The sequence below is a fragment of the Sus scrofa genome, chromosome 9 (assembly GCF_000003025.6).
Source record: "Sus scrofa isolate TJ Tabasco breed Duroc chromosome 9, Sscrofa11.1, whole genome shotgun sequence".
Taxonomy (NCBI): domain Eukaryota; kingdom Metazoa; phylum Chordata; class Mammalia; order Artiodactyla; family Suidae; genus Sus; species Sus scrofa.
Genome location: NC_010451.4, coordinates 95,279,866 through 95,297,035, shown reverse-complemented (window position 1 = coordinate 95,297,035; position 17,170 = coordinate 95,279,866). Strand labels below are relative to the sequence as shown.

Sequence of the window (17,170 nt, the reverse complement as noted above, 5' to 3'; positions counted from 1 at the left end):
GAAATGTAGCTACTGGCCTACACCACAGCCACAGCAACTCGGGATCTGAGCTACATCTGCGAATTACACAACAGCTCAGGGCAATGTCAGATCCTTAACCCACTAAGCGAGGCCAGGGATAGAACCCACGTCCTCATGGATACTAGTCAGGCTTGTTACCCCTGAGCCTCAGTGGGAACTCCCATAGCTTATTAACTTAATGCTACAGAATGTTCATCTACTACCTAATATTTTTTTTTATTAAATAACTACTGCTGTTTATGAGACTTATTTAGATGTCTTGATTGAATGAAGGATAATCATTCCATGATTTACAGATTCTAACTAAAACAGAAAAAGAATAGCTGAAGTATCTATTTCATTATTTATTTAAACAAAATAATAGTGTGCTGATGCTAGTATGACACAGGATTTTATTTTCAACTCTTACAGCTCTAATTTGATCTTATTTTTTTCATTTGTAATTACAAACCAAGAAAGACATATTGCTATGCTAAGTGTCAAGGAGGAAGAACCAGATGTGGACATACATCTCTGCCCTAGGAGCTGATGGTTTGTTAGAGGTATGAAATGTATTTTTTTTTTATTATTTTAGGGCCACACTCATGGCATATGGAAGTTCCCAGGCTAGGGGTCCAATCAGAGCTACAGCTGTCAGCCTATACCACAGCCACAGCAATGCAAGATCCAAGCTGTGTCTGTAACCTACACCATAGCTCATGGCCATCCTGGATCCTTTAACCCACTGAGCAAGGCCAGGAATCAAACCTGCATCCTCATAGACACTAGTTGGGTTCACTACTACTGAGCCAGGATGGGAACTCCTGAAATGTGTTTTAAAAATAATTATTATTACAAAAAGTGAATTGTGTGATAGGGGAAATAAGTTACTGAACTGATTTATGTTTTATGAATTGTCATCCTGATAAAAAATGTGAGATTTGCAATAACTTTTGAAAAATAGGATAACAAAAGATCTTTTTTAAAAACAAAAGGATGAATAGCATGAGAGATACTGGATGCTAAATGTTAAACATACTTGACAACAAAATAAGGATTCACTATTTTATTTCTCCAACTAAATATTTAGTTAAGATTGTCACTGGCTTATATTTCAGGTTCTGTGACATCTGCCTGAAAGTTGCTGTCTGCACAAACTCTCCATCCTCTGCATCTAAGGGTTATTTTAGTAAATCTGAAATATTTAAAACTTCCTTTAGCAGGAAAAAATTCATGAGGTATTTTATATCCTGCTGGGATCAAGTCTGACCTCAGACCTCATATGTGGGAAGATATTACTTGTTTCATTGTAAATTCTGGAAGCAGTACATATTGGTTTCAAAAAGCCTAACATCAACAAGAAAGTTTGAACACTAACACATCTAGGGTCTGTGAGGAATATAAAACAGTTTTTAAATCAGGGTGAGAGCAAAGTTTCCATAATTAATAATAATACTTTGATTATACAACAGGACAAAACCATGAAACACACAAATAACAGTAAAAATCTGATATGAAAGCCTTGTTTTCTCTAGTACCCTTATTTTCTGTTCTCATTATCATTGTGTTAGTCCAACCCCGATTTTATCTATTTTTAGTTGGTCTCCTTAAGAACTATTCCTAGGTTCATCTTCCTAACACACTGATTCTTAGGTTATTTTATGGTTCAAAAACTTTTGGTAGCTCCCAACTGCTACAGAGAAAAATTCAAAGTCTGTATCCTGGCATGTCAAGGCTCGTACCTATATGCTTAATGTATATTGATGAGAAAAAAGAAAATTACTAGTGTAGATGTATTAAATAATGATGATGTCAGGCACTGGTAGAGAGTCTTTATGTACATTTTCTCATTTAATACTCAATGTGTTTTGTATACAGAACTATCACTTACCCCATTTCAATATATAAGTATATTAAAGCTAACAGGGTCAAATAACTTAGTGAATTTTCCCAAATAATAAATTGTGACTCCAAAGCATGCTCCCTTTCCACCACAATACAGTGTAAACATCTGCATGTACAGAATCACAATCACAATAGAAGAAAGCACATCATGAGATTGTAAAAAAAATTTAAACTGCTTATTCAGAGGAAGATCAATTCCCTTAGACTAGGGCCTACTGGAAAAAGCACTGGTAGACAGATCAAGATCAGGAGGGAGGTCAGGGTTAATGGTTATTTATGTGTCTTTCTCATCTAAATAATAACAGAAATGAGGAGAGTGAATGGGGATCAGTGAGGAATGTCTGTAGAGAGAAAAGAGAAGAACTGCGGGCAAAGTGTAATTAGTGGGAGGAAGAGGAAGGGGAACCAGTGATAGAGCTAGAGAAGGAACAGCCAGATACAACCAGGAACTACAGGAACCCCTCCCCCCAAGAAGAACGTACACGAGAAGCCCAGGACTGTTTCACCTTCCCTGTCTTCAGTACTGCACTAAGAACTTGGAACAAGAGATGTTATCTTGGCCTGGGTCACACTTTTTAATGACCCTGGAACTACCCAGAAAACCACTATTAGCCTGACTGGTCCCCATGAATGACATTCAAAAGCAATCATTTGAAAAAGGAACCCCCCTGCCCCAGAAAAATACTTAGAAAAGTAATATAAATTGTCTCTCTTACTTAAAATTCCATCAAGAGACAAGCCAGGAGACTTATAAATATTTATTCGCTAAAGTAATAAAAAAATGACGGGCGTTAAGAGTGAATTTATAAAAACAAAACAAACAAACTAAATTGACTCTGGATTCTAGTCTTTAAAATTGTTTCCTTCTCTTGATTTGGTCTCATAAAATTATCCATATGGACTCATGGAATAGAAAATGTCGCACAATGAAGACAGATATAGAGATATAGATATAGACATATATGGGCATGAAACATTTTATACTGATTTACATCTATCTATTTGCAACCATAGGAAAATATTTATATTCCTGGGCTGATCACTATAAGTGATAGGCTTTATAATTATTTAGAAAATATTTAGAAATTATTTGAGGTAAATCTTATTTACCTATCTCGGAAACATTTCACTTTCTATGAAATGGAAATAAGGTCTGACATACTGTTTTTAATATGATATATAAGGTATATAATTAAGATATATAAAAACAATTTATAAATTATTATTCTTATAAGGTATATTGATGAACATTCATAAGCAAAAGTGGCAATTACAGGAATAGACCAATGTAAAACAAAACCAAGAACGGCATTCGAAAAGTATTTTCTCATGAAATAACTAGAATATTCTTCAGTTTCACTTCCAGTTTCTCAGAAGCTGAAGTGACCTTTAAGTTCAATTTCTGGAAAATGTCATTGATTAACATACTTGCTGTCTCTATGAGTTATATTCCAGGGACCTGCTAAGCAGGTGAGGCAGCATAGGTCAAAGGTGCTCCTTTTGTATTAGATTGCTTATCTAAATATAGGAGCTACTATTTATCTCTGGGCTCTTCCTAAATTTCCTCCTGAGAGATGCTTCTCTTAGGCAATTTGGTTCCTAAGTGCCACACTGCAGGTTCCAGCAAGGTCCCCTGAAAGCCAATATTTAGGTTGCCAGGAGCCAGGATTCTCTTAGTAGCTGGATGGCTCAAGCAGGGCAAGTCCAGCACAGGTATACAGTCTAGAAAAAGTCTAGTCCCGGAGCATGAGTCTGCAGTATAAGAGACTGTCCCTGGGCCAATTTCCAGATCCTCTAGTGGATGGATAATGAATTAGGCCACTTTGTTTCCCTTCACTCTTTATAAATGAGACTAAAATAGAATATTCTGAAACTGCACAACAGTGAGAGCATATAATAAGAGGCTTTAAGAGCAATAACTGGTTAGGAGAGGTATAGGGACAAGACAGTGATCAAACAGCAGAAATAAGCTGTGGGCAAAGGGATCAGAATAACAGCAGGCCCAAACTAGAGGGCTAAAGACATACCTGCGTCTTGGGTTAAAAAAAAAAAAAAAAAAAAAAAAAAAAGTCAGGGGAGGGATGTGGAGACTGTTGAACAAATCTGTAATTTTTATTTGGGGGTGGAGCACTTCATCAAGGAATCAGGCTCTGTTAAAAATCCAGCATTAGATAGCTGAAGGAGAATGGTGGGATGCAATGAAATCAACTTGGGCATTTAGATGGGACATCTAAGGATTTCATTACTTGCTGTTTAGCCTCTCTAACTAGCTGCTGCTTGCTTCTGTGATGGCTACTACTGAAGAGTTCCTCTAGCCTGGATTCTCCCTCACATGTCTCCATCAGGGTCTGTTGCAGTGTGCCCCCAAATGATGTCTCTAAACACACTTCCGTGCAAAAGAAGGAGGTGGTGATAGTCCATCCTAAAATGTCGGGATTATATATGAAGGAGGTCCCCCAAAGGCTTTTCTTTGAATGAGATGAATATAACTCAGCAGATAAAGAACAAGAAGGCAGTAAAACAGTGTGTAGATGGTATAAGGATCTGACCTGAGTGTAACTTGCCTAATCTGTATAAGGATAATAGAAAGATAACAAGCATAGATATTGTAATGCACCATAGAGCATCTGCTTGACCTACATTATCTCATGTATTCCTCTCAATCACCCTATGAGGCTAGTGCTATCATGAACCTGCAGTTAGTTAAAAGATGGGAAATAGATATAGAAAGGTCAAGTGACTTGTCTAAATCACATGGCTAAGAGGTGACAGAGCTAGAATCCGAACCCAAGCAGTCTATTTTCATAGAGCAGAGTCTTAACCACATTTACCCTGACACTTGAAACCCTCAAAGTTACACTAGTCAAAGACTCTCAGTTACCAGAGTGATCTCCTTTATAAATGGAGTATTGAGCAATGAAGACTAACCCGCAGGTGGTATAGTGGTGTGGTGAAATGCCTCCGACTCAAGAAAGACGTCAGGAATGAAGGTTATGTTCTGGGCATAATCTCCACACAGAAAAAGTAGAGATTAGTGAAGAAGATGACATATTTAAAGAAAAGGCTGCAGAGAGAAATGACCGAGACCATGAAAAGGACCTTTTGTTGTTAGGATTTAATATCATAAAGAGATTTGATTTGACCCATGATGATAATGTATTATTTCACAATCATCTCCTTCAGGGTTGCAGCCATGTTTCTTTCATCTGAATTTCATCAGTGACTCTTACAGTGCCCAGTATATAGCAAGCACTCAATAAATACTTCTTAAATTAACAAGAAGATGAAAAGGGAATTCAAGATAGGAAGGCATCAAGACTAATATGAATATATGTGAAATAATCTCTTCAATGAAGGAATGTATGTATGGAGTAAACTGACAAATTACACATCTAAAGTAGGCACAAAAGGAAAAATAGGTAAAGGATTCTGAATAGATTAATTTATGGTCAAGCACTTAGAGACTGTATACTTATTATGTACAATATTTCAAGATATCAAAGGGATTATGGAGAAAGATGCTGAGGTAACAACCATTTGGTCCTTATTCTTGAGAGACTTAATCCAAGTAAGAGAGAATGTAATACCTAATGAAACTAAAAATGATCTTATAGAGAGGAGGACAGAATTTGAGTGAAAAGCACTTTTTAGGCAAGATTTAGTGGTCACACATGAGGGTGGCTAGGGGAGTGGGCATTGGTTGGGGGCGGAGAGGTGATGACAGTACATGTCAAAATTATTCAAAGTGAAAGAAGAAATCAGGGCAAAGCCCCTTGAGGAAAAGAATACAGAACTTTAGGCCTATGTGGCTCATGCCAGTTTACCCTATTTATTAATTTGGGGAATTTACGAGACTTTTTGTTTTTGCTCATCCTCATATATCATCTACTAGAAGCACACTTGTTAACACTGCTTGCACACAGAAATCTTCATTTCTGATTATGAGAAATAACCAAGGGTTATAAATATATAAAAAGATGATTGGTGCTTATCATGAAGATGATGGCTAGGTGACTGGTAAATATTAGGGGAAAGTAGATGTGACTGTAATCACTGTTTTTAAAAAGTCTCGAGAAGTCCACAGGATATGAACGACTATGCACTGAACTCTAATAAGTTTTGAAGTATGGATTAAAAGTACCATTTTCTGGAATATGAAAAGGCCTATGAGATAATGACACAACAAAAGAAGGGCTCGAAACAACCAACATCCAGAGATTGGGGGTATGGTGGAGTGAGGACTTGTAATACCTCTGAAGAGTTTATTGAGTGCACATGTGTAAGCATAGCATTCCTCTTCTATGCAAGTTACTCCTGCCAAAAACTTGCCCTTTTTAAAACCTGAACAATGAACACTCTCTGCCAAACCTCATCACAGTGTAGTCTAAGACAACAATCCCCAGGGCTCTGTGAAATGTGAATCAAACCAAAGCAAGGGAAATGTTATTTTCTCATCTGTATATCCAGGGCAAATGCTTTTGAACAGCTACTTCACAGGTGATAAAAGTCTTCATAAGTTGACATAATAATTTCTTGATTTATTTATTAACTTTTCATTTTAAAATTATACATAATTCATCTTACACTATTTTATAATGCAAATATTTCTGCATGACTATTCTGCAGAATAGTCTGGCTACTTTAACCTTCTACCAACTTGGAGCATGGAAAGCAATTTATAACACACTAATTCAATTACAATAAGGAAATATTTGAAGTTATAAGACAGAAGCTGATGTGGCCAAAAAAGTGAACTTTGAATCGACTATATGTCAGATAAAGTGAGTATACAATTGCACTGCTATTTAAAGAACTTGTCTTCTTTAAAGGTAAGGAGAGTCAAACCTCAAAATCGATGAGGTTTGAGGTGATTATTTCCATTTGCGAAGATATTGTTAAAAACAGTACTCTAGTTACAATTATGTATTCGAAGTTCCCACTGTGGCACAATGTGTTAATGATCCAGCTTGCATCTTTGGAGATGCTAATTCCATCCAGATCCAGTACAGCAGGTTAAGGATCCAGCATTGCTGCAGCTGTAGCATGGGATGCAGCTCCGGCTGGGATTCGATCCCTGGCCATAAGCTTCCATATGCCTTGGGTGCAATCAAGAAAGAAAAAAAAAAAGTATTCATAAGTCATGAGTTACCTGAAAATATGTTGATAAGACATAAAAAAGGAGACAACTTCATGCACAAATGCGAATTGCATACATCTCTATTATGCAAATTAGATGCATGCATTTCTAAAGGTCTTGGTCAAAATTTTATGTTTCTTCTTTCCTCTTTTAGAATGAGTTTAATTATCATAAGCAAGATCACTCTTTTTAAAAATGTTTAGTCAATTCTTTGGTATAACAAAAATGTAAACCCTGTATCTAAGATTCTAATGAGAGCCCAGAGTATATTAGTCATACTGCTCTAAGTCCTTTTCAGATGCTTTCATTATTTCAGGAAGTTCAGTGGGGTATCACCAAAAACTACAGGCCCTTTAGTCACATATTCTGGGGCTGAATTCCATAGCTTTTCCCCGAACAAGTTCTTGAAATGTGTTTTTTGTGTGCTATGACTCATGAAACTAAAAACAAGGGAAGAAAAAACTTTAACTTTTCAACAACTGCCAGAGTAGAGCACAAATTCAAGAGAGACTAAACCGTGAAGTACAGAACCAGATAATTGTTAAATAATTATAAATATGATGTAACAATAAAAACTAAGACATCAGCATGTACAGAAGCTTAGATAAGAAAGGTAAAGTGATAGGATTTTTGGTCCAACTGCAAGCAAGAGAGCTTACTAAAAGAGAATAAAACAAATTAAAAAAAATGCAACAATTCGCAACACAAGGAATGTGTGATTTTTATATCTATAAAGGTATATATATAAAGTGAGGAAAAGCATTCAAATACACACACACACAGACAGGGAAATGGCAGCCCATATCTACATTTCTAGAACAGAATTAAGTCTCAGCTTCTAGGACTCTGAGGGGACATAGAGGTTTCATAGGTATATTTTAAATTTTTGAAACATCAATGATATGTGTATTATACATATAACATTTGAAAGGGAATAATCTTTAATATACTTAATATAGTAGATGTCCTTAAGATTCAAAGAGGAGGAAAAAGAATATACATTTATTGAGCCATTTTGGTGAGAATTTTGAAAGCACAATCATCGTGTAGCACAGAGGACATCTGGCCCAGATGATGGGTCTTGTCAATAGCAATAAAATAGCAAAGACTGATGAAGAAACATGTTTGCCTTATCTTTAAATACTTAAGATTGATTTATAGACATGACTGATAACATAGCTTTCTTTGCCTGAGAATCTATAACAGTAGTGATCTGAAATTTTTTATTAATCCAAATAATACATTATATTTTGAAAAAATGATTATGAAAACAATTAAAAATATATACTTATTATGATCAGATCTATTATACTTAGCATCAATAGATAAAAAGAAAAAGGTAGAATAGTAGTAACTTGAACTAGGGAAATAAAGTAAGCATTTAATTGAAAGAAATTAAAGTTTTCTGACCAGAGAATGGTTCACTTTTTATGTAGTTTCTCACTATGATTATTCCGTATGCTTTCAAGTATAATGTTTAAAGACAGATTTTATTTTTCAGAACAGTTTTAGACTTAGAAAGACATTAAGAAGATAGTACAGGAGTTTCCTTATAAGCATGGAAGATTAAGGATCTGGTGTTGTCACTGCAGTGGCTTGGGTTGCTGCTGTGGCATGGGTTTGAATCCTGGCCCAGAACTTCCGCATGCCACAGCCCAGCCAAAAAAAAAAAAAAAAGGAAGAAGAAAAAGGTAGTACAGAGAGTTTCCCTATAACCCCCACCCAGTTTCCCTTATTATTTTTACATCTTACCTTAGCATGTGCATTTGTTACCATTAATAAACCAATATTGACACTTTATTGTTAACAAAAGTCCACAGTTGATTCTGATTTCCTTAGTGTTTATCCTATGTTCTTTTTCTTTTCATGGATTCTATCCAGGATACCACATTACATTTAGTTAGTGTCTCTTTGGCTTCCTCTTGCTTAGGACATTTTCTCAGACTTTGGTTTTTATGATTTTGACATGTTTGAGGAGTACTGGTCAAGTATATTGTAAACTGCCCCTCTACTGGAATTTGTCTAATGTTTTTCTCATGGTTTTTCTGGGATTATGGGTTTGGGGGAAAGAGAATGAGAGGGAGAGTATTCTTTTCATCCCTCAAATCAAGGGCACATACTATCAACACACTTTTGACTGTTGAGGTTGACCCTGATCACCTGACCAAGATAGTGTTTGCTAGACTTATTCACTGTAAAAACTCTTTCCCTCCTTTCCATTCTGAGTAGTCTTTGAAGGAAGTGGCAAGCTCCACTCACACTTCAAAAGTAGGGAGTTATATGTTCCCCTTCCTTAAGGATAGAGTATCTACATAAATTATTTGAAATTCTGCTAGATGGGAGATTGGTCCCTTCTCCTTCATTTATTAATTTATTCATCATTTATTTATATTAGCATGCTTCTTGGAAATTTATTTTATACTTTGGCTTATAATCAATCATACTTTTTTTTTTTCCTCAAATTGTCCCAGCTTTGGCCAGTGAGGACTTTTTAAATTGGCTCCTGTGTCTCTTTGACATACCTTTATCATTGCACATAGGTAGTGTGTGTGTATGTGTGTGTTGAGCATTTGTTTACTTTTTTACATAAGATGATCTTGGTTCACATATATTTCCTGCCCTGGTCCTAGAATAAGCCATTTCTCTAAGGATGCTTGGTTCCTTTCATTGGAGAATGACATTAGAAAACAAGATATAGGCACTACCTGCCATATATATAATTGATTTTTAAAATAAATGCCATGTTTAAGCTAATAAGTAACATATTCATTTGTAGTAGATTTATGGGTAAATTTTTACCTCCCTATTTTATGCTTTGCTGTATCTTCTGTTTTTTCAGTAACGATCATGAATTATATCTGTAATGAACATCATTACTATAAAAACAAAAGATCTAAGAGAATATACACCCCATTTCAACAAGAAAACTTACATTGGTATCAACTTCTACTGATCCCATATTTAGTATTACAAGTAAACTGAGAACTCTGAGAGCTCCAAATGGTTATCTTTGAAAAGAAGTATTGTATTTATATTTCAAAATTCCTCCAAACAAGAATAGTATTCATTTTTTTACCTAAGAAAACATTTCTTTTTTCCCATAGAACAATCATTGCAGATATGAAGAGCAAAGATTTATCTGAAAGAAAAACAGCAAATTCCAAAATGCAAGAAATCCTGAAGTTCATGTGTATGGACTGCTCTTTATGAGAAGGACAAAAAACAAAAAGTAGGAAGAATAAAGATCTGACACTGATTTTATATTCCATCAAAGAAAGCCAAATTATTTAGATATAACTTTAGATCATGACATAATTAGGCAAGGGTTCAGACATCAGTATAACACGTTTTTTAAAAAAAGCCTTCTTTGGGACTATTTAAGCAACTCGAGGGTGCTTTTTTTCTTAGACATTGTTTTTAAGCAGTTCGTACATGCTGATAATAAATGCATAGATTATATTATTTCTCTGTCTCTTCACTAATTAAAATGCTAGATAATATCTCTACTGAGCAATTTTATTAGTTTAATTTCTGCTAATGCAGTATGCTTGAAACTAAACATATTTAACTCATATTTATTAGGTATCAGTTGTATATGCTCATTTCTGGACCAAACACCATAATCCTTAAAAGTTGTTCAAAATATTCAAAAGACTGACGAAAACAAATGACCAATTAAAATGCACAATTAATACAGGAAAAATAAATTGGACATTTACCTGATGGTAGATTAATAATGTCACCTCTATATACCCCTCCAATTTTATTTTCTATGAAAGTAATCATACTATATTTCTTTCAAGATGCTCAATAATTTAGACTTTTTTGCTTATTTTATTGACTTTGTCCTTAGTAATTATAATTGATTCTATTCAATTATAAAAATATAGCAAATGTTTCCATTTTTCCAATGATTTACTAGTAGAACATACTTAAAAACATAAAATGTTGAAGTTATGTTAAATGTCCTATAAAGGAAACAAGAGACATAAAGTACATCATTTCTAATTTCTGAAGCACAAGACATTACATACGTAAAAGAATAATAGATTCAGCTTCAGAGAGATGTAGACTCTTCTATGAACACTTGGTCACTTAATTCTGTTTATTTGATATATTTTTATGGGAGGGTAATATTTGTGGATTATTAAGCTTGCCAAAGAATAAGCAAAGTGTCTAAATTTACCAGCAAAAGATTAGCAAGCTGCTTAAAGATATCTTGGTTCATGACTATTATAAGTTATTAAATATTATTATTAACATGAGATAAATGATAAAATATTAATGATGATAGATTAAGTCACCAAAATCATTTAAAATCTAAATATGAGCAGTATATCTTATTATGTATTCCATCTTTTTGAAACACTTAACTGTTTTTAATAATTTACATTTGTAAATGTCTAATACTTTAGGTATACCTCACTACTATTACTCAAAATTCAAAATGATTTCAAAAGTGTTGCAATTTCTTATCATTGTATTTCTTGTTTGCAGTGAATCTGTTTTAGCTATATGCTCCTTTCTAGTTATTATTTAGGTACTTAAATTTAAGGTGAAGTAATGTGGACATAGATGATATAGATTCTCATTTCTTAATTGGATCCTCCTAAAAATAGAAGAAATTAAAAAATAAAGCATAATTTCTTCCTAAGAAGTTACATTTAAATGTCACTTTTTACTAAGTATTCTTATATATCCTCTCACATGATCATTACATTGGTCGTGTATATTACACATTATGATTAATCAGCATCTCACCACTTCTTTCTTGAAAGTGTAAAACTCATGCAAAAGAGGAAACTCTCCTTTCTAAAATCTCAGAGAAAGTAGAGTATAAAACCAAATATACCTAAGCTGATCTTTTTAGGTAACAAAGATTTCTAAATCCAAATGAAGATATAAAAAGAGAAGATAATTTCTTTACCTCAAGGTCCTTCTGATCCAGTCAGGAATTATAAACAACAATGCAAGAAAACAATGGTTGAAAACCTAGAATATGACTTGAAAGGCAGGGTGAAGATATCAAAAATAAAAAGGAATTTTGGCCAAGGTTTCTGAGAGTAGAGAAGTATCTTTTAACTATGTTTTGAGGTAGCAAATATGTGATTTACCAGTTTGCTTATGATCAGTCTACTTATTTCACAAATTTATATATTTCTTTTTCCTTCAAGGAATATGTTATTGAATATTGAAATACACTTTACTTAGATATAAATAATTCCAGATATTTACAGGAAGAATAACCTTTGAAATAGAGCCATGGTTACTCAGGTCTATTAAATCGATCATGTATTAATTGACAAGAATGCTCCCCAAAGAACATGTCATTGAAGCATTATTATCTCCCAGACAGAACAGTAAAGTTCAGTGTCATGTTTGTTTTTTCCAAAATAATGAAGCTAGAACAATCTGAAGACATATTAATATTCACTAGACCAGTACCAATCAGAATGTTTTCCCCTTGAGACTGAGAAATTGATATTCCAAAAACCTAATAAAAATGGGGATGGCTTAACTCAATAACTCTGTCCAAGCAGAAAACAAACTCAGAGATCTCTGGAGCACAGAGATTTTTGCCAGTTTCAGAGGATATCTTCTTCAGAGATACTAAGGTCTGTGATAAACCTTTTGAGAGTTAACAAATACCCATGCAATGGAATGAGAACATAGGATAAACAATAAGAACTGAGCACTACAAAACTTTCTCTCTTAATATAACTTGAACCCTAAACAACATATTTCCTAGTTTTGGAAAAGAAAAGATGTGAGAGTAATTTAACTTGGTAACTCAAGTTCAAACCTATAGTTGGTCTGTTAGCTGTCACTGGAAACAGTACATGTGCTTCCTCTGTCTTTGTAATTGTTTATATTCCTGACCTTCCCTGACACCAAAAATAATTCCCACTCCCATCCTTCCCAGCCCTTCCCACACACACACACACACACACACACACACGCACACACAAGATTAAAAATCTTTTATCTTTGTGCATTTTCCCATGTGAAATTATAAAGCAAATTCATTAACCACGACATACCTTTAAAGGCAAATTCTGCAAAAAGGCAAAAGAAAAGATACATAATTATCTCTTTACCTTTTACCCTTAGTTTCTGCTGGTGTTGGTTACAGTTTTCTGATAATTCCAAAACATTTTGAATTGCCATTTTTCCTTGACCTTCCCTCTCAGAGCAGAAGAGTAAATTAAATTATTACTCCTACCAAGTGAATGGGCCACAGACTCTTAGAAAGTTGAACCAGTGGTGCCAAAATATGAATTAAGTTTAAGTCATGAAGGCAATACACAGACTTAGGAAAAACTTCATTAATCTCAGGAAACTTTCTCAACCCAGCCATGGCATTACAATTTGACAAAATATGTTCTTTTTGTTTTCATTTTCCTTTATAAACATTATTAAAGTCACTAATAATTCCTACAAGGTACAATAAGACCTATATAAACAGATTATTAATATCATGTATATAGGATTCTTGGCCTATGAACTTGATGTAACCCATATCCATCTTCCACCCTGTATCCTATTTAAATTATTGGGGTTCTTCCCCTACAAATTATACAGATACTGCAAACTTATCTTAGAAGGGTCCTCCCTTTAGGTGGGGCCATGGAAAGCTGCATAAAGTCCCTAAAAGGTGACCTATATCCAAGTAAAACAGTTCCAGTTTCAGCTCTACCCCTAACTTATATTTGAACACATCAACTAATATCTTTACATCTCATTATTCTCATATCTAAAATGAGAATAACCGCCTTGCCCGTCGGTGCCATTTGCAAGAGATGGCAACCCCCTAACCATCAATACCATATTTAAAAATGATGATTTTTCTTAAGACTGCAAAAGCCATAGTGGGAAACCACACATTTCTGACTCTGTGTCTCTGCTTTCTTTCAACTTATAAGAAAAAAAAAAAGTGAAACGTCATATTCTTCATATTCATTGTTGAGAATATTAATCATGAAAATGTACACAGCATCCAGGGTGTGTAAGTGTTTGATAAATGTCCCCTCCCTTCTCCACCAATTTTCCACTTCACAAATGGGCAAATTCCATTTGAAATGTTTGCGGTCTATATCAGTACGGCTCTATTGTCTCTCAGCTACCTCTTGACCTTATTCTTATCTCTTCCTACATCACCTTCCTGTGTTTCCTGGGCTTTCTTTCCCAAGGGTCAAGGCCTTTTCCCATCTCCCTGACCTGTACCATCACTTTGTTGCCTATCTGCGATGGCTCCTCTGGCCAACTTTAGCTGCTGGGATGAGCCCCAGTGACCCCAAGGATGGACAGAGTTAAAGTAACTCCTGGCTAGGGCTGCTGACATCCAACCTTTCCTGCTCATCCTCCTCCCTGTCTGGCCTCAGAACAGCAGGAGAAGCGAAGGCATTACTGAAGTGATGACATGCGACTCTCTCCCTTCCCCATCCTTCACATTTTTCTTTCCACGTGCAGTACCGGGAAGGCTCTGACCGCTCTTGCCCTGGCGGTTGCCATGGTTACACAATAGCAGCGCCAGACCCAGGAGGGGTCTCATCCCGTCCCTTTACATCCGTTAGGGACCCCCCCCGCCCCCCTCCACACAAGGAAGGAGAAGCTTTCAGGCAAAATTTGAGACTTGTAGTCCCTGCCCCCTGCCCCCCCCCCCACTTCTCTTGCAAATGGCACTGAAGGGCAAACGAAAGAGAGGAGGGACTTTGAAGGCGAAAGAAAAGTCCTCCTAGGGAGATTTGCCTTTTATTATGGCTTCGTTCGGAGCTAAAGGGCGAAAAGTTCTCCTATTTAACTCCAATCTCAGTAACACGGAATTCGGGACCACAGCGGCCCCAGCTTCCGGGCCGCTGCTCCGGTCCTGTCCGCTCGAGTCCAGCCTAGCGGCGGGTGCGCAGCGTCGCCTCCTCCTGTCAAGTCCCCTACGCGCGCTGGGATGTGCTGGGACGGAAGTAAAGCAACTCAGCTACTAGGATGAACTCAAGTCGTAAGGGAAAGAGAATAGGCTGGTACGGAAAACCGCCCGGGCGCTGCCAGGGCAGCCCATTAACGCGTACTCTCTGGGCGCGTCGCGAGGGGGCGGGGAAGGAACACCCGCGAGGTTAAACACACTGGGTTAAATTCCCAGCAGGAGTCAAATCCGGGCTTTTTCGGAGCGAGACAAGCCGAGGCTACAGAGGGATGACCCGCTCCCGCAAGAGTGCGTTTTGTGGGAACCGCCTTTCCCAGTCAGCCAGCTTTTAGGCTGGTGTCTACCTCCAACTTGGCCCTCAGAGTCCGGGAGGATGCACACTCCCGTTAGATGGAGCGTCGCGGTTTCCTCACAGGGGGAAAAAAAAAAAAAAAGGCGTCGCCCATCCCTTCCCAAAAGCACTACAACACAAACAGCCACCACGGTCTCCCCGTCCCCTCCCCCAGCCAATGGGGAAAAGGAACGAGGGACGGCGCAGACGTCCTGGGTCAAGTCCCCTACAGACAGTCCCCACCGACGCTTCTGCGAGTGAACCTGCAGCCGGCGGAGCCACGGGGCCACTTTACGGCGCGCTCCCGGCCGCCCGGGCCCGGGAGGGAGCGAGGGAGAGAGCGAAGTTCCCGGGCGCGTCACGCAAGGAAAACTTTGCGCGGTGCGGCCCGGGAGGCTCCGGCTGAAGCGGCGGCGGCGGCGGCGGCGAGTGGGGACGCTGCCCGTCGCCACGCTGTCCCCGCGCCGCGCGTCCGGACCGTCCGCGGCTCAACGCCCAGATTCCCCGACTGGCCCCCCCACTCGCCACTCCTGTCAGTCCGGAACGGTCTTTCCGTCCCAGGACGTTTCCTTATCTCCCGGCCGCTCGGCAACCCATTTCGGACCCACAGTCACCCCCAGATTCAGTTACCCCTTCTTAACACCGCGGTCCCAGGCGCGCCCTCCCATTGGAGCAGCAGGTGACCAGAAATCCGCCTTACCTACAGCGAACTCTTCTCTCTCTCTCTCCCTCTCTCTCTCTCTCTGCGCCGGCAGTCTTTTCAGGGAGAGAAGGGGATGCAGGCGGTAGGCGTGAGAGGTGGCGACCCAGGGCACCGGCGCGACCTCCTCTGAGAGGCAGCCCTAGCTGAGCCCCGGAGCCGCCAGCGGCCCTGGTGGAGCGCGGAGGATGCGGCCGCAGAGGCCAGGCCAGGAGGCAGGGGGCGCTGCTCCCCCCCTACACTCGAGCGCCCTGCCTGGAGCAGAGCGGAGCCAGGCACCAGCTGGAGCGGTGCAGAGGCGAGGGTGGCGAGGAAAGGCACGCTTGGAGCGGGAGGGCGGTTTTTAAGTTTGTGGTGTGACCGCAGCAGCTGTCCTGGGAGAGACTCAGTCTTTCTAAAAAGGGGATGCTCAAAACGCCAGGGATTACCTCTCCCCTTCCGATCTCCTCCCCCAGCCCCCGGCCCCCCTTCCTCGTGCGCACGCCAGTCCTCCCCAGCGTGCAAAAGTCCATCCCTGTCGCCGCGCGGGCTGTCAGCAGCGTGGATCAAATGTAACTCCGGCCGTGCTGGGGGATGATTTTCAGGACAGGGCACTCAGTGTGTAAAGCAACTTCTGATGTCGGAGTCCTCGCCCCGGTGGCTTTAGGGGCCCTTTATTCTATACCATAAAATCTCCAAGGACGCCCTCCCTGCAGAAGAAACAGGGCAAACGTTGTCTCGAAAACTCTAAGCCTCGAAAAGAGTACCTGTGTTCTAGTACATAAAACCCAGATCCACTGTGACTGGCTTTGAAAGAGCAGTAATGGGGATCTGCTACCAACATCAGTCCTCCACTAAAGAGCTGGGACGGAGGAAGGACCAAGCAGACGGAAAACAAAAAAAACAAAACACACACAAGATGTGAGTCTTCTTTACCCTTTACCTCATACCAGGCCAAAGGGGTTATTGTCATCTATTCCTGTCTTGGGAAGTTTCCTTTGTAGATTGGTAGACACCTTGGTAACTCAATAGAAAACTTGGAAATGTATGGGGACCAGGGTTAGTCCACATTTTGTGGAATCTGGAACTCACAATTTGGAGGTGGGATCCTCTTTAAGAAAATTCATACAGAAATAGCTTAATTCTACAGATTTTACAAAAACATATGACATATGAATTCATTGTTAGGCTGCTCTCAGG

General features: G+C 38.5%; 1 protein-coding gene across 1 annotated transcript in view; it reads right to left on the bottom strand.

Moving 5' to 3' along the window:
• Positions 1-16,399, bottom strand: part of SEMA3D (semaphorin 3D) — a 205,473-nt gene extending 189,074 nt beyond the window's left edge. Inside the window, exon 1 of the mRNA XM_021063476.1 lies at positions 15,992-16,399. The gene's annotated coding sequence lies outside the window, so the exon portion shown is untranslated. The remainder of the gene's footprint in view (positions 1-15,991) is intronic.